Source organism: Equus quagga, chromosome 13 (genome assembly GCF_021613505.1).
Source record: "Equus quagga isolate Etosha38 chromosome 13, UCLA_HA_Equagga_1.0, whole genome shotgun sequence".
Classification (NCBI taxonomy): Eukaryota; Metazoa; Chordata; class Mammalia; order Perissodactyla; family Equidae; genus Equus; species Equus quagga.
This window is the reverse complement of record NC_060279.1, coordinates 29512077-29534195: the sequence shown is the minus strand read 5'-3', so window position 1 is coordinate 29534195 and position 22119 is coordinate 29512077.

The following is a 22119-nucleotide window of genomic DNA, read 5'->3' as shown; positions in this document are numbered from 1 at the left end:
GGTGTCCTCTACATGACCAGGGCACCTGCGACTTGCATCACACCTTCACTGTTGATGCAGCGGTCTCAACCTGGGGAAGGGAAGGAATTTGAGCAAAACTTAGAACCAAGAAATGAAAATTAAGACTCCTGCAATCTTCATAAGGGGAAAATAAGACTTGGCTCTTAGTCCCAGTTTTTCTGCCTTCATCTGTTTTAGAATCAGATCATCATTGATGATTTTTATTGCGACTCTCACACAGAAGGCAGTAAAGCATAACGGTTAGGCTTGTAAGCTCTGAAGCCAGGCATCTTGGATTCATAATCCTGCCTCCATCACATAACAATTGAAATGTACAACAGTTGAAATTACTTCTTTGAGTCTCAGTTTTCTCATCTATAAAAGAATATAATATGGATGCTCACCTCATAGAGGTGTTGTCAGAATTAAATGAGCTTGTATTTGTTAGGTTCCAAGAATACAGTCTGTCATATAGCAAGTGTTGAATGAAGTTGGCTATGACTACTAACAAGCCTACAAAGAAAAGCTTCATGGCCCTGGCCCTCCAAGTCAGAGGCTTTCCATTTAATTGGAGCAGAGCTAAGGCATAGCTACAAAGGTAATGCAAAAGAATGAAGTTGGAGTACAAGGAATTGGTAGTTATTTACTCAAACATGGGTGGTTGGACTATATTTCTTGTTGTTCTTCTTTTGATTTTCTCTATACTTTCTAATATTTTTACAATGGTCATGAATTACTTTTATAATCTTTAAAAAATACAATTATTTCCACTTTGAAGTGGGGAGGGAAACCATCAGCCCTCGAAGAGGCAGCAGTATTGAGCTTCTTACACTGTGGTTCTGTGTTTTGTTCCCATCACACCTGACGGTAGTTCTTCTCCCTGAAATGCGTTATCCGCGTTTACTCTCTGACCTCTCCTAACAGCAACATCCACCAGATTTTAGGCTGCCTTCAGAGCAGGACCCCTTTGACAAATCAAATCCATCTATTGCACTTTTATTTATATTCATCTACTTTCCATTCGCCCATGCCCCCCGTTCCCCCCCAGTACAAACTCACACAGGCAGGAAACAAGTGACACTTGTTTTAACTTACTTTTTCATGGGCAAGCCCCAGAGCAGCCACTAAAGAGGGAGGAGGCCCGCAACCCTAAGGTGCTAAGAAAGATGCTCAAGAATTAATCAGTCCCTCTTTGCCCTATAACGGGACAAGGCGCCCTTAGAGCCTATTCTAAGGGAATACATTTGAAGAGCAGACATCGAGCAGCATGGACTAAGAAATGAAAATTGAATCAACACACAAAATTCAGGAAGTTCAATACAGTAACCAACATTAAAGACGAAAACATCCTCCTCCTAGAAACTCAGTGTAGCCTGCGCCTGTACTCAGCTCTGGACTTTGCCTTCAGGAAAAATTGGTTGACATGTGAAAAAGGAAGAGGAAGCTATACAACCTTTGTTTCTTGATGGTTCATTAATTACCCTTTCTGACAATGGAGTATGAACTCAAGTTATTCAGAGAGTTGAGTTAAAATTAGCGTTGGTGGCAGGCATAATTGCATTCTCATCTCAAGGAAAGGAATTTGCCCATGAAGATAAGAACATAGCCCAGGCTGAACCACGCACCACTACGACTCAGTAAAAATATATGCAGATCCTTAGAATACTCAGAGTAAAAATAGAGTCTATTATTTGATATTTACTATTTATTATTGGCTTCATGCCCTGATTAAACATCAGTAACAACACTTTATATACATGTCTGGTCTTCTTTCTATATATGGTCTGAAGTCACTAATGTTTCAAATGTTATAATGCATCTAGTCTTAGTATTAATATCATGATATGAGAAAACAAATAAACAAATAAATAAACTAATAACTTTTCTTGATCTTGTGCCTAACAATGAATTCCAACAAAATTCCTGTGAAAGAAGGATATAATTGTACACAATGGGAAACTGAGGTACAAAGAAAGCCAGTGTGGATTTAGAATTCTGGACTACCTGGGTAGACTTTAGAGGTTGGGGTCCAACTCAGAGGCCATGAGGATGAAGGGCCAAGCCAGAGGGTCCAGACTATCCAAAAGACACCTTACATCTGCCCCAGAGTGATACTCCAGGAAGACGGTCCCAAGAGTGGCAGAGATGTTTACATGAACTTCCTTACAATTCTTCCCAGCACTCAAAGAAGACATGTATTTCCAAAGAGCTAAAAAAAATTTTCTGAGCTATGCAGGTCAAATGTAAAAGAACATTAAGTGAGATATTTCCTTTTGCTCTGGAATTAGGGAGAAGGCTCCAAACTAGGGGCAAAGAACCGCTAAATAACCCATATTCTAAAGAAACTTTCCAATAACCGGGAAAAACACCCCTCTCAGGGATTCTTAAGAGTCAACAATCAACTCAGACTTAGAGGTTATCAACTTGGTGAGAAGATACATGGCTTTTTCCTGCCATTTCTTTGAGGAGGGGAAGGCAGGGGGTATTTTCCCCCACCAAAAGCCAAGTGAAGCAAGATCCCAAATCAGCCATGTCTGCAAGAAAGAGGATCAGACATCTTAATGCCTGGATGACTGTCTGCTCGGGCAGTGGGTTTGTTGTGTGTGACCAGCACCTACGTGAATAGAGCAACAGGGAACTGAGGAAAGAAGGCATCGAAGAACAGCCCTGTTTAGCTTTCCCCTGACCAAGGGGATCCCACAGAAAGAACCTGCTCAAATTCCGTTGCCAGCACACTACTCGAGCAGGCTGATCACCAGTGGAGGGCAGCCCAGAACTGTGAAGTGTATCACTGTGTGTGAGAACAGGGGTAGGAAGAAGTCAGCCAAAGTCAGTTCTCTCATCTCAGGGAACTCTGTCAGGGGAGCCCTCTCCTTCACGGGTCCGTCCCAAGAGCTCACACATGTGCTTGTACACACACCCTTAGGATACCAGCTACACAGAGACTCCTTATCTGGCAATATATCAGCCAGAGGATTGGTGACAACCAATAGAGAGGTTTAATTAAAAACATGTTTGCCCTTTCTGCACTATTTCTCCTCTAGGTCTCCATACCAGAGAAGGGAAGCCATGTCAAGGTAGAGCAAGGAGGGCTTCTAAGCTAGACCACACGCCAAAGTGAGGCAGAAGGTGAAACAGCTACAGACCAGACTGCACTCCCTTTCCTCTTTGGACCCCTCGAGCCCAAACCTGGCTGGTTCTGGGGACCTCGGGAGGGAAGGAGACGGGATTTAAATTACCGTGAAACACAAGTTTTTAAATCGACTAAAGAGAACTTTAAAAAATCCTGAAAGATCAGAAATCAATAAGATCCCCCTAAGATAATGAGATTAACATTATAAAAATAGTTTGATGGTTGTATCAGCAATGGGTTAAAATAGCTCAATAAATTGTTTACATAGACGATTTGTACATTATGCCTTATATTGAAACCGGGACTCAAACACAAACCATTTGACTTCAACCCTTGAATTTGTTCTAGTCTACTGAACTGCTTCCTTCCCCCAGGACCAAATAACTCACCCTGTCTTTTAGAAGGAAGGAAATGACGAGTGGAAAAAAAATATTAGTAAACTTTACAATGCTTTTATTTTCAGAAAGTCTTTAAAATTACCACTTCCTCCAACTTGTTTCTTAATTAATCAGATTTGAGACCATGTACTTGTAGTGACTAGATAAGATTAAAAACAAATGGGGGTTGGGGTGGAGACGCTGTCCCATTGTGCCTATCAACTTAATAAATGCAGTTATCATCATCAGACAGGTCCAGAGGCCAGCAAGACTCTGCAGTTTGCTGAGTCAGACCCAGCACATTTAATAAAAGGGATTGAAAAATAATGCTTGATGCTGCTCTAGTTCACAAGAGTAAATTGTGAGGACATCCCATACATTAAGTGGAACCATTCATTTCCATAATATGATAGGATCATCTCCATTGATCCCACCCCGCTCTGAGGACAGAAACTTGCCTTGGGTCCTCATGAAAGGCTTAGCAGGGGCTCAGAGGAGTTGACAGGAGGCAATACAATAAACCCTGTACCCAAACCATGACAAGATTTTCTGCTAACTTATCTCTCTGAATTTTCTGGTTTCTTTGTTTACATCTATCAGATCAATAGAGAATGCCAAGATTCCACTCTCTTTTGTGCAGGATACACTTACGGCATGTGGCTTCCATTTCTGAACTTCCCCACAGTTCATTGCTCTCCAGCAGTGAGTTCATGCCTACTAGTGAGATCTAGACCCATCCCAGCATAATTGTTCCATAGGTCTAACTGAGTGAATTGAACATGTGTCATCTTTCTCAACACCCCTCAAAGTCATTTCCATTCTCCTAAGCATATTCTCTGTCACAACACTGGAACCCACATCCTGTTGCCAATTCTGTATTGTTGGTTGCATATGTCACCTATTTTCTTCTTCTTAGACACTGAGCTATTTCATATTTTATACTTTTGTTTCTCTGACTTAGATTGTTGCTCCAGCCTCCTATGTCATTCTAATTTCATCCAACAATATTCAAGAAATTTATTTGCCAAACATGATAAGCTCTGGAGATGTGACGTGAATGTGGCACAACCCCTGTCCTCAAGGAACTTACAATCTAATAGACTAGAGCCAAGATGGAAAGATCTTTGGAGGGTCAATTCAAAGGAGGAGGTCATTCCTTAAGTGGCCCCCGATAGTGATTCTGGAAAGAAAAATCAGCCTTGTTGTCAAGATGAACTAAAATCATTGTCCTATAAAGATAACAGCATATACTAAATTCAAAGAACAAGGCAAGAACAGAACTGAAATAAAGAGCAATGAATGAGATCAACGGCTTCTAGAGTTGAAAGCAGAACTGCTGAGGTGTTTAGATCAGCTGGAAGTGGGCCACGCAGGACTGATTCTGTAATCAGCCAGAATCGACAGCCAGACTATGTGATGCCTGCCTGGACCAGGAGCAGGGACAGGAATAGTGACTTTAAAAAGCATTTCCAGGCTGGTCAGTTTTAGCAGGTTATAATCATTACCTTTTTGTATGGGACAAAGTTTTCATAAAGCTTTAAGATTATTATTAGCCAGTATTATCTTTAAGTAATAACGATTAAAAGGGAATGTTAAAGAGGCATAATAGCATCCTTTTTAATTATGATATCATTTTACCATAGATTTGGTTATACCTGGTAAATTAAGCACGGAATAATAGAATTCAAATAAAGTAATTTTCCTCATGATTAAGTAAAAAGCCTATAACATAGGTGGTGGTGTTCTCCCAACATATGTCCTGCTATAAAACCTTGTTAGGCAAAGTGAGTTAACCTGATTCCCTACCTCAGAGATTTAGTGAATATGTTATACTATGGTTTCTAAAGATTGCTTCACAATCTATAAAAACCAGGGTTTGCACAAGACATCGTGACAGGCAGAGCTTCCACATATGGTGCCACATCTCAGGAGGAATAGTTTCCATACTAGACATGACAGATTTGCATATTTCTCCTGGATGCTGGTAATGCTTCCTGTTCTAATGCAATCAGTACACCATGACAGGGGAAGGGGTGCCTCTTTCTAATGCACATAAAGGTCATGTGGACTAGCGGGCCCTGCTCATAATCTACGTTGAAGCACAACGAGACCAAGATCCCTGCGTCCTTTCAGATAAGAACAGTCAAGCTCAGCTCTGCCTTGCCAGGGACAGTCCACATTCCTTAAGATCCTATCATGGGTGGTGGTATTTGTTATTCTTATTGTCAAGCGACGGAACAGACTTTGTCCATGAGAAAACTCATCAGCCACACTTATGGGTTGCATCTAAGTTATGCGTTTAATAATAATAGTTAATATTTATTAAATACTAAATATGTGCCAGATATCATTTAAAACCCTTTACAATTATTATCTCATTTTATTTGCAAAATAACTCCATGAGGTTAAGTCATATTATTATCCTCATTTTACAAATGAGGAAACTGAGACTTGGGTAAATAACTTGCCGAAGGTTAATTAAAACTAGCAAGTCACCTATCAGCGGATGTCTGATTCAAGAACTTATACAAATGCCACAAGGATTGGAATCACCAAACAAGTCAACTGGACTACCATATAGTTGATTCAATCTCATGTTTGTTAAGGGTTGAAGAGATAGACATTAGTAGTTAATCAGGGCTACCATATAGTAGAATTAGTAAGAAGCCTGGGTTTTGGAGTGTAACTAACCAGGCTTTTGATCCTGATTGTGCTGTGTACTCTCATTATCAGAACCGTAATAATTAAACTGGCCCATCTTTTAATCTTCTGGTTAGTTATTTCATATGTTAATAAAAACAATAAGCAGTGGTAAAAACAACAGATTTGAATAGAACTGATAATACTGTTTTGAGAACTTCTTTGAATATCTTCTTATTCTGGAAAATTGTTTCCTACAGTGAGAAAGATTGGCAGCGTTATAAAGTATTCACAGTATAAAAACATTTTGTAACTTTCGTACTATATTCCTATGAAACAGTGCAGTATGTTAAAAAAAATTTTTAATAAAATTTAGAATTTAGAGCTTCTATGGAAAAATAAGGCCATACTAACACTCAAAATTTCTGTGTCTCAGTACTTCAGTGGTTTTCCATGTTAATACACTCCACCATAATCTCAGGTCTCACAGTTTGTTAAATCCCATAGAAATGTTTGAATAATCGTTGAACAGGTGGAATAAAGTCCATTGTTCCACTTTTAATCCAGTGAGAATGGTTTATGGGTAGACACCCACATAAATACATACAAAATGTCTACAAATTCATTTTACCCTTTGTTCAAGTGTACTTTTGGAAATAATATTTATGGGCTATTTTTTTCTGTCCATCTTAGATTCATTCATTTTCTACCATTTACAAGTGTCTATCTACCCTGTGTAAGGCACTAGAGACTGGAAGATGATAAGACATGGTGTCTGCTCCCAAGATTTTAATCCAGGTGATGATCAGAGCATTATTTTTTTCTTTTTCTTTGAGGAAGATGAGCCCTGAGTTAACTGCTGCCAATCCTCCTCTTTTAGCTGAGGAACACTGGCCCTGAGCTAACATCCATGCCCATCTTCCTCTGCTTTATATGTGGGACACCTACTACAGCATTGGCGTGACAAGCAGTGCCTTGTCCACACCTGGGATCCGAACCCTGAACCCCAGGCCGCCAAAGCGGAACGTGCGCACTTAACCGCTGCACCACCGGGCGGCCCCTGTTTCAGAATATTATTGCATCAGCGAACAATGTCGATCAATAGCACTTGTGGAGAGCAGAGTTTTGACCCATGCTTTGTCCAGAGGTAAATGTGACCGGAAGTAAATCACCTCACCCACATTTCTCAGATCTTCAGATTTCTTACTTACAAAATGAAAGTCATGTGCAAAATCAGTGTTTCACTTTTATTCTTCAGAATTGTTTCGGAAAAAATATCAAACAATATGTAAAAGCGTAATGAAGGAAATAAATCTTACCTGAAATCCCATCACTATTAATAATTTTGGTGACTCTTTCTCTATAATTCTTTACATGTACACATAACAGACACAGTTTTACACAAAGGGGATCATAGTGTGTGTTTATGTTATGGGCTCTATTTTTTAAATAGCATTTTTCCCTTTATCTTCTTTTTCTCCCTTCTCCGCCGACCAACAATAATCAACATTAACAACATTAAGGACTCTCTGACTTTCCCCGTGTTTATGTAACAAAATATACACACACAATAAAACATATCAATATGGAGTACTTGTATGACATTATAAAATTTGGTGTCAAATTCTACCTATTAAAATCTACCTGTTTTCACATAAGAATGCATCCTGATAATTTCTCCAAGCTAACTGGGATAGGCCTACCTTAATCATTTCAAGGACTGCGTAAACTGTCATCTTATGAGCAGGCTACAATTCCATTTCCCTGTCGATGAGCATTTATTTGTTTACAGTTTTTAGCAACAGAAAATACTGGGCAATAAACATACTTGTATGTTCTAGAGGATTTATTTCTGTGGGATAAATCCCCAAGAGTAGAATTGCTTACTTGAAGAATAAGCATATTTTTACTTTTAGCATATATCTACTTTTAGCATATATCGTCAGAACTTTCCAAAAATACTGTAATAACTTAATTTCATCAGCAATATTCAAGCGGACTTGGCGTCTGGTGATCTAGCCAACTTATTTACATTTTTGCCAATGTGAAGGGTAAAACATTGTTTTCATTTGCAGTCCTATGATTGCCAATGAACTTGAGCATCTATTCCACTGCTTATTAGTTACTTAATTTGTTCTTCAGAATTATTTTTCCAGGGGGAACACAAGGTCCCTCAGTTCCTGGAGGCCACCATGCGAAGAAAGAGAGTGACCAAGATGACTGGGCTTCAGGAGCTCCTGCCCTTTTCAACTAAAACAGTTTATTGATTGGGATTTGATACATAAAATTTATTTGAGAAGTACTAGCTAGATGATTTTGAATGTTCCTTCCCTGTGACTTTAAAATAATCTTGTTGGTTTATTTTGTTGCTTTATCATCATCGTCATCATCATCATCATCCCATCTAGGTTTTAATTATAGCCAGAATCTCCTTCTTACACTCCCTGTATGTCGTCGAATCATACTAAGACTGTAGGTCCTACACTTTCATATGAATAAGAATCACCTAGACAACTTGTTAAAAATGTGGATACTCATATGCCAATGTCAGAGACTGACTCAGAAGGTGCTGGGGTAGGGTTTTAGAGTCTGTGTTTTAACAAGCATTTTAGGAGATTGTTACACAGATGGCCCAACCACCATATTTTAAGATACTCCGGTACTTGGCACTTAGTGAGTGTTCAGCACAGTTTGGTAATTAATAGATTCCCCTAAACTAGCACTGGTTTCTCCTTTGTTGGAGCTACACACGTATCAGCACTAAAAAGTTTATTTAAAAGTTTCACACTCCAATACAATTTGGCCTTTGGAGTCCCGCTAATCTCTTCAGAAGTGGGAGAAAATCTTCACTTTCTCTGCACAGGAAAGACGTCAGAGAGAATAAACTCTCTGTTTATTTTAGGATCTCCTGGTCTATCTATCGGGAGTTGCCCCAGAATACCTGTGATATGGTTCTAGTTTCCTGTCAAAGAATTCCTCGCTCTGACCCTATTCCATACCACCATCACTAGTCAGAAGATGGGGTTATGCAAAAAGAATGCAAGTTCTGGGTCCAGAAAGCTAAAATCCATTACAGTAAAACCATTCCAGAGAAAACACCAAGAAAGGGAGTCATATAAAGCTTTATTTCTAAGGAGAAGTATATCAAAGAAATAAACTTTCCTGCTGGTAAGATGGGGCCTGCTCAATCGTACACGCTTGCCTCTAATCCTATCTGCATCCCAATCACCCTGATTTACTCTGTCACTGGGTGATGGTACAAAGGGAAAGATTGCAGATCTAATTAGCATAATATGGATAAGCAAATGAGGTCTAATCAATTATGGTTCACACTTGCTTTCATCACTCGTGCCAACAGTCGGCAAATTCACTGACAGTTCAAATGCGACATTTTTAGAAGCCATCAGTAAATCAATAACAAGTGACAGTAATTTAGATGCACACTTCGTTCTGCCTCCATTTCTGTCCAGGAGATGCAGCCTTACAACCCAGAGACACCTGAGCTCAGCAGTCAAAGCCTTTCACCACTTAAATCATTAAACCACTTGGGCCAAGTCTGTGCATCTTAACTCTTGGCACCACGACTGTCCATGATGGCTTGCGTGAAGGTTATGGTAAATGTGGTGACTGGGGGTTTTTCTTCAGTTTGTGTTAGAGTTTTGGAAGAAGTTTTATATATATGCTTGTGAGAGGCAATATGGTCTTGTAGTACATGCCATGAGGCAGCTGACCTGAATTCTTATCCTGGCTATACCACTCACTACTTGTAAAACCTTGGAGAAAATCACTTTCTCTGTCTGTGTTGCAACTACACTATCTGTTGAATGGGGGCAAAATGCTAACGTGTACTCTTATTTTCCTCACAAGGCTTGGTTGGGGATGAAATGAGATGTAAATGGTGAACATACTTTTCATAAATAAAAGGCCATTGGTAGGGCTTTGAGAGAACAGAGTTTTAGCTTTCAGAGTAAAGTGAAATGGTCTGTTCTCTTGTCTGACATTTACAGTCATTTTATTTTATTCCTATGGTATTCATGTCAAAGTTCCCACCTTAATATGACTCTCATAAAAAGGCAGAACGGGAATTTTAAAGTTCAAATTCGATGTAGTGAAATAAAACCTGAGAAAGCCAGAGTTGGAGAGAAACTTAGTTGTCACCATCATCGTCACTGTCATCATCACCAACAGCCTCCTTATATTTCTGCAGTGTTTGTAGTTAACAAAGTTCCCTCACATACAGGGTTTCTCTCTGGGCTTCCTGCTTCAGGAGAAACACTGGACAACTGCAAATCCATCAGATATGGGTGATGATGGAGACTCTGGCACTCCACTTAAAAGTCTCCTTCCAAATTGACATTTGCCATTCCAGTACTTTGGGGATATGTCTATGTACCAGTTCTAAATCCAATAAGCAAGTGTTATTCCACTCCTCTCTCTCCACATTGTCCACAGGTCATCTTCTCTGAAATTCACATTTACTAGAACCACAATATCCCTTTAGCTCATGTGATTAGTCTTATTATAATATGCACTTAATGAATCCATAATGTCTCCTATAGATTTCTGTTCCACATCTCAGGTGTGTATAAATTAGTCCTTAAATATTTAATTCTAGAATCTAGAAAATAGTCTTTTTCAACTTATTTGGAGACATTTATTGAGTTCTATAACCATTGGCTATCTTACAAAACTGCTGTGTAATAAATAACAAAAACTCAGTAGCCTGGAACAATAAATATTTGTTTATTTCATGTCTGTCTTTGCAGCTCAGCTGATCTTGGCTGAACTTCCTTATATCTCTGTGATGGTCTAGGGGTTCTGCAAGTCTTGACTGGAGCATCGTACCTGGAGCAACTCCGATCTATATGTCTCTCATTCTCATCCTCATCCTTATCCTGAGAATGCCCTTCTCATGGAAATGTCGGAAGAGGAAGAACAAGGAGGCCAGTCACAGAAGCACACTCCAATTCTCTGCTCCCATCACATCTACTAACACACTACTGGCCACAGCAGACTACACACCCAAGCTAAGGTATGGAGAATTATGCCCTGCTCACAGCGAGAGGGCACTGTCAAGTTACACACAAAAGGCATGGATATATTTTGGGAAGAATAATTGGGGTCATTAACGTGGGTGCCTTATATGGAAAGGTCTTGAGTCAGTTTCTACAGGAAATGCAAATGTAAGTGGGAAAAGATTTTGCCATTTAGGACCTTACAATCTAGGCCTGAACATGAGAGCATTTCATATAAGGGAGAAATTATATCTGGTTGTAGAATGAAGGAAGGCTATAAAGACCATTCAAGATGGATTTCAATGAACATGTAGGACGTTAACAACCAAATAAGAGAATAGGAGAATGTTCTATGTGGTAGGAACCTCCCCAGAGATGGCACACAAGAGGGAAAATATGGTGATGTTCAGAAAACAATCAAAGGTCCTTGATGGCTGTAGATCGGATTTGTCAATGGTAGGAAATGACTAATACAGCCAGAAAAGGTCAGGCTTGTGATTTTCAGAGTCTCAACTATATCAGTAGAGATCTCATTTTCGCCATTACACTGTCTGTGGCCAAATTCCAAGCAAATGAACAATTAAAACAGCCACACACATATATTCATAGACAAGAGATTGAATGATTAACTGAGCGATTGAGTCATTGATTGATTACCAAGAGGCAAGCCTGAGAGATGCTCTGGGTGTGCCATCAGATGAACACCTTCCTCAACTTTTCAAAGGAACATTTCATCTGAGAACATCTGCATCGCCTGAAACATACTTTTCTAGTGTGGCACTTGACTTGAAGCTGACTAGAGATATCAAACTTTCTTTCACAGATTCTTTGACATACTTGAACAGTATTGAACAAATGTCAGTTATGCCTATCTCTTGAATTGTGTCAATCTGAATTGAAAATGTGCTGACTTTTTTTTTAGCATCATCACTCTCTATGTTTCTATGCCAGCAGCGCAATTGGACATGACTGGAAATGTCGGTCACTTCTATTCCCTGGAATGTTTAAGTTAGTTCTTGCATCTGCATTTCCAGGGCCTGACCCCTTACACGACGCAGAATCATACCTGAAAAAGATGGAGATAATTACAATTCTTTTGTGAGTATACGGATATAGCTGCTGATAGTATTGCAGTTAATAATGTCACTAATATAAGACAGTTTTGTAAGCGAATTGAAAACTCTGTGGGTTTAATGAAATCAATGTGTCTTATTTCTTACAATATTATTCAAACTCACTAATTCCTCTAGGTTAAGAAAAGGGCCCTCTTAATTGCTAGTAATTGGAATTAGAAGATATTTCTGAAATATGTAAGATTTTAATTTTTGAGGTACTATAGTGATATCTATCAAGTTAGCAAAATGTTTTAAAGTAGAAGATAGGTTAATAAGCAGATAGTAATAAATAAGTATAGTATATGCCATCTATTAGCTGTTCACTACAGCTTGTGTGCTGGACCAAGTGTTTATATATATTACCCAATTGAATCCTCATATTTACTTATGACAATGGTACTGTTGTCATCCCCATTTTGCAGATGGTAAGACTGAGCCTAGATAACTAATCTGCCCAAGACCACACAACTGATAAATAGTAAAAGATAAATCTGTTTGACTCAAAATTCCATTTAGATGCTCTCAATAAGGAATTGAGTGCCTACCGTATGTCAGATAGTATTCTAGACTCTGGCGATCTCACAGCGAACAAGACAAATAAAAATCTTTGTCCTCATAGAACTTATTTTCCAGTCTATTTATATGAGCAGGATAAATAAATCTCACATTTTAGTGGATTATTTTTCTCCAATATATTAACCTATTAGTCTAATCTTCATGACTAAATTGTAAGTTCCTTAGAAGCTGGAAGTATATTTTATGGTTCTTTTCTTAATTTCCCTATAGCACACGGTGAAGTGATGATAGATTGTGCCATTCAATATGTACTTTTTAATTGATACATTTTTTGAGTACCACATCATTAACAAACCCTTGAGAAATCACCAGTTCAGGGCTCCTTTATTGTTTGAAGTTGCTGCTGATTCATTGTAAGGGCAGCAGGAAGGTGATTAATCCAGGTCCCCAGGGCGTCTATATAACTTTCATTTCCAGATGTTCTGCTGACTTGAATCGCTAGCGTCCAATGCCAACATCCAGAGAAAAACTAAAAAAGCATGTTATCTGGACATTTAGCACCACATTTAAGTCCTTGTGTGATGTTGATCAAATTCTTTATTCTCCCTGCACTTGTTTCTCTTTGTATTGTGCTTTGGCAGAGGGGAGCATTAGAAGGAAAAGGTAGGACAATACCTGATCCTTTTAACTGATGTTGCCCTGTTTATTTATTCCTTTTATATATTTTTATTCCAGGGGCTGCCAGTTCCTGCCTTTTTCCAGCTCCCTGATCTCTAGCTACCTCTCACTGCCTCTCCCCATCCCTCTTTCTCTCTGTTTATTATTCTCTCCTCCGTCTCTTCTCTTCCATCGCCACCACCCCATTCCTCTCTCTCTCTGCATATCTATTGTAATTCATCTGTGTTTCTCCATATGCCTGTTTCTGTCCATTTCCGCCTAGACATATGTCTCCAAGTGTCTCACCCTTTCTGAGTCTCTGTCTCTTTCTGAATTTTACATCCTCTCACAATGTCTCTTTCTTTCTCTCTCTCTCTCTCTGTAACTATGTCTTTGCATATTTGTGTGCTTTGTATCCTTTGATCTGTTTCTGTATTTTTCTATCTTTATCTCCCTCTGGGTATTTCTTATTCTGTTTTTCCTTCCCTCTGAGAATCTGTTTTTTCCTCTCCCTTTCCTCCTCTCTGCTTTCTCTTTATATCTATTATCTCCTCTCCATGGTCCACCATCCCTCACTGTGTGGTGTTTCTCTCTTTTCTTCTGTGTGAATGCGAGTGTGTGTGTTTATGTGTGCGTGTGCACCTGGTATCTGTGTGCTCATAAAGCCTGTCTCAATGTCTCTGTCAATATTTCTCAATGAATTAATTTTTCTTTCTCTTTCTCAGTATACATGGAATATTATTCAGCCATAAAAAAGAAAAAATCCCACATTTTGCACAACACGGTTGCACCTTGAGGGCATTATGCTAAGTGAAATAAGTCAGAGGAAGACAAAACTGTAAGTTCTCTCTTATATGCAGAATCTAAAAAAGCTGAACTCATAAATAGAGGGTAGGTTGATGATTCCCAGGGGCAGGAGGGTGGGGGAGATGGGGAGATGTTGGGCAAAGAGTACAAACTTTTTTGGGCTATAATGTACAACATGACTATAATTAACAGTACTATATTATATACTTGAAAGTTGTAGAAAGTAGGCCTTAAATGCTATCACCACAAAAAAAAAGTAATTATGTGAAAGGATGGAGGTGTTAACTAACCTTGTGGTAATTATTTTGCATGTATCAAATCATCACATTGTACATCTTAAACTTACATATGCTATATGCCGATAATATTTCAGTAAGCTGGGAAAAAAGATATCGGGTGGGAGAGACAAGCAAATAAGAGAGAGAAAAATTAATTATCCTGTTTATTTTCAACAGATTGTCAAAAGAAGCTGTGCCTTTATTTAATTATTTCATTTCTGACATTTTGGCAAGCATAATGAAAAGCAAAGGATCCTCTTTGATTTAAAAATGCAGTGAAAACAATTTCTAATTAGAGATTAAATAATCACTTCTTTTCTGGTTGTTACAGAGATCTCAAAAAGGACCAGTGATGACCTGAATTCTAGCAATATGGTAGACTAAACATCTAGAGATACCCTCTCAGCTTAGAACACCTGTGGACTTAACACCAATGAAAACAGCATAAGTCAAATTTGGAAAATGCTAGGAAAGCAGGATTTGTGGGAAATTTAAATTAACACTTAAAATTAAAAAGAAAAGAAAAATTGAAAACTAATGTTAAATGTCCAACTTAAGAAGTTAGAGAAAGAATATAGACACACAATAGAAGAAGGAAAAAAGAGCTGAAACCAATGAAATAGGAAGCAAACATACAATAGAAGGGATCAACAAACCAAAAAGTTAGTTACTTGTAAAGTCCAATAAAATTGGCAAGCCGTTTTCAAAACTGATTATAGAGAAAGACAGGGACAGAAAGTGAAGGCCCCAAAACACAATATTAGGAATAAAAGAGAAACAGGACCACAGATACATCAAAGATTAAATAGATATTATGACAACTTTATACCAATAAATTGGCCTAATTATTAGAAATTGTACTAGAAAAAGAGAAATTATTTTTTTAAAAGTCAATTAAAAAAGATCTTCTTGTATTCAGCCAACGCACATTGCTGTAATACAATACAGGTCATACAGGTTGGTAAATATTGAAACATCTACACACTTACTTTTAAAAGTCTCTACCTTGATTCCCAAGTACCACCTGGACCACATTTGTCCCTCTCTCAGGACCCCATAAACCTCTCTATAATCCATCAACTGAAGGTTATTTCTGGATACAGTAGAGCTCCAGATCCTATTTCAGGTCTATTAGTTGACATTTATCTTGACTAGTTCAGTGCTTAATCCAAATCACTAGTAAAACATTCTCCTTGTCACTCCTACCTATAACCATTAATTAAAATGAATAACCAGTTAACAATCTACGCATCAAAAACACACCAGGTCCAGATGGTTTTACAGATGAGTTCTACTAAACATTTTAAAAATTGGTAAATTCACTCAATTTTTCACACATTCCTTCAAAGACTATAAAAAGAGGGAATGTTGTCTAATTCATTCTATAGGAATAATCTAGTGACAAATTCAAAATGATACAAGAAAATTATGAATATGTAAAAATTACAGGCCAATTTCATTCATAAATTTAGGTAAAAATTATTGAACACAATATCAGAAAACCAAATTCAGCAATGTATAGAAAGATGATACATCATTAACAAATAAGATTTATTCCAAGAATGTAACATAGTTTCAGTATAAGAAAATGCATGAATGTGATTTACTACATCAAAAGAATAAAAGAAAAACTATGATCATCTCAATAAATACAGAAAACTAATTTGATAAAATTCAGCTGATATTTGTCATTTTTAAAAAGAGAATCTTAGAAACCTTGGAATAGATATGTTTTCCTTCATCTAGTAAAAGGTATATGCCAAGAACTATAGCAACTCCATATTTTCTGGTGAATATTAAAGCATTCTCTTTCAAATTAGGAATAAGATTTTAAAAGCCTAGTCACCACTTCTAGTCAACACAGTATTGGAGCCTAGACTGCTCAATTTGACTACAAAACACATATTAAGTACCAGGATTGGAAAAAAAGAAGAGTAAACTGTCATTGTTTTCAGATGTTATGGAAATTAATTATTAGAATTAATAAAATAGGTCAGCAGTGTTTCCAGGAATAAGATCAATCTACAAAACTCAATTACATGGCTATAAAGAATATGAAAGCATTAGAAACCACTTCATATATATGTATGTGTGTGTTTGTGTGTATACTGTTTATGATGATAAAAAGTGTAAGGCACAAATGTATCAAAAGATGTGCAAGACAAAACCTTTATGGAGAAAATTATAAAGTGTTAGTGAAATTAAAGAAACATAAAAAAACGAAGAGATACAGCTTATTCACTCACGTATGTGAATTCTCCCCAAATTATCCTTTGCGTTCAATTCAACTTCAAAGAAAATTCTATAGGTTTTTTTTCAAGCTGATTCTAACATTTATATCTAAGAACAAAAGCTCAAGATAGCCAATGCACTAATGCAGAAGAGGGACAAGATTGTGAATCTAGTTGAATTATTACAAAGCTGAATTATTATAAAGTCTGGTAAGGAGTGTAGTTTGGGGACAGGGTAAGATAAATAGACAAATGTAATCAAACAGAGATTCTAGAAACTTAGAAACCAACATATGACAGAATTGACTTCACAAATCAGTGAATAAAGTAGACTCTATTCAAGGAGTAATGTGGAGACGATTAGTTAGCCATATGGAAAAAAAATGAAATTGAGTATCTATTTCCTGCTATTTGCTAATATCAGTTGCAACTAGAATTATGACCTATCTATAAAAGGCAAAATTTAAAACTTTTAGATTAAAATATAAGAAAAGACCTTTGTAACTTCAGGGTAGGTAGGAAAAGGTTTCTTAAACTAACTCAAAAAGCAAAAATCATAACAAAAGAAAGTAATAGATTCCACCAGATTAAAATTAGAACTTAATTTCAACCAAAGACACCATAAAGAAAGTGAAAGAGGAAAGCCACAAACTAGGAAAAAATATTTGCAACACAGATAATAATAAAGCATTTGTGTTCAGAAAAATAAAGAAACACACTACAACTCAGAAAAAGACAAATCCCAATAGGAAAATTGGCAAAAATCGTGGACGTGCATTTTCCAGAAAAGAAAATACCAATGGTCAGTAAACTTACAAAAAGATTCTAATTTTATTAGGAGTTAGTGAAATATGAATTAAAATCTCAGTGAGATACAACCACACAACCAACAGATTAGCAAAAATCAAAATGTTGGACAACACCAAAAGTTGACAAGAATGTGCAATGAGAAGTTTTATACTCTGCTAATTGGAGGATAAATTGGTCCAACTACTTTGGAAAATAATACTTTGGTAATAAATACCACAGAATGTTGAAGATGTGTAGACCCTACCACAATCAATTCTACTGTAGCAGATACACGAAAACGTTCAGAAAAGCAATGCTTGTAATAGCAAAAAACGAAAAACAACACAAATGCCCAACAATAAGAAGGATAAACAAATTGTGTTATATGAAAACCAGGAAATACCATACTGTAAAAATGAGTGGATATAACTATATGTAAAAGTTTAGATGAATCTCAAAAATATAGGATTGAGCAAAATATTCAAAATCACAAAACATATGCTGCATGATTTCATTTACACAAGAATGAAAAACAGAAGGAAGTAAATAATGTATTATTCAGGGAGATACACATGTGTGAAAGCAACAACAACAAGAATGATTAACACCAAATCCAGACTGTGGTTAACCCAAGCAGGGAGAGGGAGCATGATCTGTGAAGGGCACACAGAATGTTAAGAGGAACTGGTATTGTTCTATTTTGTATGCAGTCTGATGGGTACACATGAGTTCATTTCAATATTTTTCTTTAAATTCCATATATATGTTATACATACTCTTCTCTGTGGATGATGTATTTCATAATAAAAAAATTTTAATATCATGGAAATCTCATGTTGAAAATATTTTAGAAGTCTCAGAAGCCCTGCGGATTGCATATCAAGGCATAGTAATTCAGTGTAAGGAATAAGCTCAGAGGCAATGCAGAGACAATACAGCTCATACGAAAAATCCCTGTTACAAAGACTGGGCAAACACGCACAGAAGTGAAATGCAATTTTAGGACAGTCTAAATCTTGAAATAAAAAAAGAAAACAAAAGACTGAAAGGAAAAAGAAAACCCATATTGGTTTCAGAGAAGAAATACAAATTTACATTTGAGCAAGAGTCTTTCGTACAATGAAACCACAAGGAGGAAAACATTCCTGGATCTGCCTGCAGACACTGGGAACACAACTGTGCTCCTCTGCAGGACTCAGACAGGGCTTCCAGCACTTGCCCTAGAACGAGAACCCTGGGAAGCCTGATCAGGGAGAAAGGAACAGCTGGCAATTAGAAGTCCAGGGGAGTGGGTTAACCCACAGCTGGTGGAAATCAACCAAATGACTAAGAAGACAAAGGAGAGTGTGGGGGAGGTGCAGAGAGCGAGAGACCAAGAGGGGAAAGGAGCTGACTAAATGAAACCAGACATCCATAAAAATTAAGCTTTATTAAAATGGTGCCACGGTTCTGATTCTTTTAATACTAATTTATTGGTTTGATAGATTCTTATAGCTGAGAAGAGCTCGAAATACAGGAAGGCAGAAACTTCCCTGTGCTCTGGATGAAGAGTACTGTGAGGCTTGCCATATTCTCCTCTTCTTTCCTTTCCCTGAGTCTCCCATCCTCAAAGAAAGATCTGCCTGTTGTCTACTTGGAGCCCCTGAAACTGTGCACCCTGAAAAGCAAAGATCTGAGTCGACCGAGTATAACCTACACTGATCCAGCTTTTAGGCTGTATTGTTAAGAAAAAAACTTCTTACTGTCAAATGCAGCAGACTAAAACACATTTTGCTAAAGAGGATGTTTTACCACTGAGGCACTAAAAGCTAAGTGGGCTACATTTCTGAAAGATCTATAAAGTTTAGGAGGAATTAAAGGAGAAATATATCAACATTTATGGAAGATTAATGAAAGCCTGCAAAATGTGAAATGTAATGTCCTTAAATTAGTCTGGGAAAAGAAATGGAAGAAAATGTCGAAGGAACTGGGATGAAATTCAGAAAGAAACCTCCTAGACTGAACACCGGAGAAATGCCAGACAAGGAGAAATCTACTACAATACGGGAGCTTTCCCAAGGAAAGGAAGGAAGTGGTCCAGAGGAGACAGATCGTTCTCGGGGTCCACTGTCAGGGCTGGGTGAATAAAATGATCTGTTTTGTACTGTATCTTCCATCTTTAATGTCTCGTTCCTGTCTAACCGCACCAACTATCTATCTTACACCAGGACATTTCATCAAAGATGTGTCATTCCTAGGGTGGGCAAATTGACCTTAGGATAAAATGAAAATTCCAAACTTACTCAAACAGTCGAACAGGAGCTCCTATCCCAAGGGGCCTTCTTCACGCACCCTGACCAATCCCTGAATAAGGGGGAGGCTGGGGAGGGAGTGAGGGGGCGGAGGGGCGTGTAGGGGATATTGTTTTGCTTTAAATAAAGATAAATAACATCTTGGACTTTTGATACGACAAAAAGAAAATATTCACAGGCATATAAAGTTAGAACCTCTGATACATCAGAGTGGACCTAATAAAAAACAAATTTAGGACAGCTATTTAAGTTCTCCAATTTGTATTTTTATTTATTTATTTTTTCCAAATGCAGAAAAGAGTAATAACTCCTAAGGGGCCTGAAGAGCAAATGATAAATGATAAGTGAAAGTGCCTTGTAACTGTAAACAGTAAACCTTTCAAAGTAGAGAACTCCTTTGGAGTCCAGACCACATACACTTTGTAATAGTTTACCCCATAAACTTCCTTTCTAAAACATGTTCAGTGAGGTAACTATGTTCCCATGTGATCCAAAAAACACCACCCCACACGGAGTGAGTGCTTCCTATATGTTACACAATGTCCTAAGTACTTACTCATTCAGTACAAAAACCCCACGAAATGAGCATCATTTCTATCATCCTTTTCCAGAGAAAACATATGAACCTAAAAAGATTTACTAATTTGCTCAAGGTCAAATAGTGAACGTAATGATGAGATTTCAGCCTAGTCCTGTCACTCAATAACCTTGTGACCTTGGGAAAGTTCCTGGTCAAAATATAATAGCACCCTCCCCTTGGGATTATTAAGGGGGATACATGAGATAACATACATAGAGTACCTGGAACAAAGTAAAAAGACAAAAAAGTTAATTTTTATGTTCATTAATTGTAGGAAACAGTGGTTCCTAGAATTTGGCTCACATTCGTATTACTTGTGGAAATTTTAGAAAGATGCAAAACCCTGACCCCAATTCCAACTCCATCCTACTGAGTCAGAAGCTTCGAGGAGTGGGGCCTATGAATTGGTATTTTGAAGAATGTTCCTCCAAGAGATTCTGTTGTAGTAGGTGCAGAGTTTGCTGTTTAGAAACTATTGATATTGGTATTTGGGCCACAGAAAGTCACTGGAAGAGAGACCATGAGGCTGTGGTGGTGGGAATACACTTCCTAGAAACAGGATGAATCTCCCCCTTTAGGATGCATAAGATGTAGACAGGTTGAGTGGAGCCAACGAGCACCAGCCAGTAACTGGCCACCTGGTCGTGAGCACTGGCCCCTCTCTCACAAGGCTGGAGCCTCATCTGAATGTCCCTGGCAGCAGTCAGGACATAAAGATCCAACCCAGACTGCTCCATCTCCCATGCATGCTGCGGTTGGGTTAGGAGTTCTTGGACTCAGAAAGAAAGTTGTGGGGAGGATGCATGCTATTATCCAATTCAAAGTGCTCATGGTCCTGAAAGGCCACCTCACCTTAAAACTAAGGTCAGGCCTTACATAGCCATATTTACATAGGCTCTGCTGACCTCAGTACCCCCACCTAGAAAATGAGTGGGGTCAAACCAAATGACCCTATGACCTTTCTTGCTTCAATGTTCTATGAATTTAAGACCTATTGATATTGATACTTAGACTTTCCAAGTGTGTGTACGCGGAGGGGTGGGAGGAGGCAGAGGGAGTATGGATTCTTGTCTGAAATTACTTCCTATGAAGCACCAGCAGTGTCAGAAAACCAGATTCCATTTGTCATAATTCCCTTTTCCCCTACCTGTGGATGCTGGTCCTCCTGCCTTTGTTTCCGCTGTAGCTTCTGTTACAAACAAGACAATGGGCCCAAAATGGAGTCACTTATGCTAAGCCCCACATCACCAGACTGAGACTTAATTTAATTACAGTTTCAGCTCTCCCAGAAATGGAATCTTAAACCAATCAATCAGGAATCGTCTGATGGGCACTAATTAGGTAATCTGCCTGATAGACCCCTACAGATAGATACCCTGAAGAAAAGTAAGTAACTTTGCAATAACTGATCCACTTTTTCACCTGGATAACTTCCTTGTTCTGGCTCCCTTCTTCTTATAAAAGTCTTTCATTCTGTACAGCTCCCCAGACCTCTTTTCTGTCTGCTAGATTGGACGCTGCCTAATTCAAACTAATTTCTGCTCAAATGCACTCCACATTTTTAATATGCCTTAGTTTATCTTTTAACAATTTCTATCAGGACTCCTTCCTCCTTTTTGCCCCTGAACATCAGTCAGGAGCACCCCGTGGAACGTCTCGTCCCCAGCCTCCCACTACACATTTTCTCTCC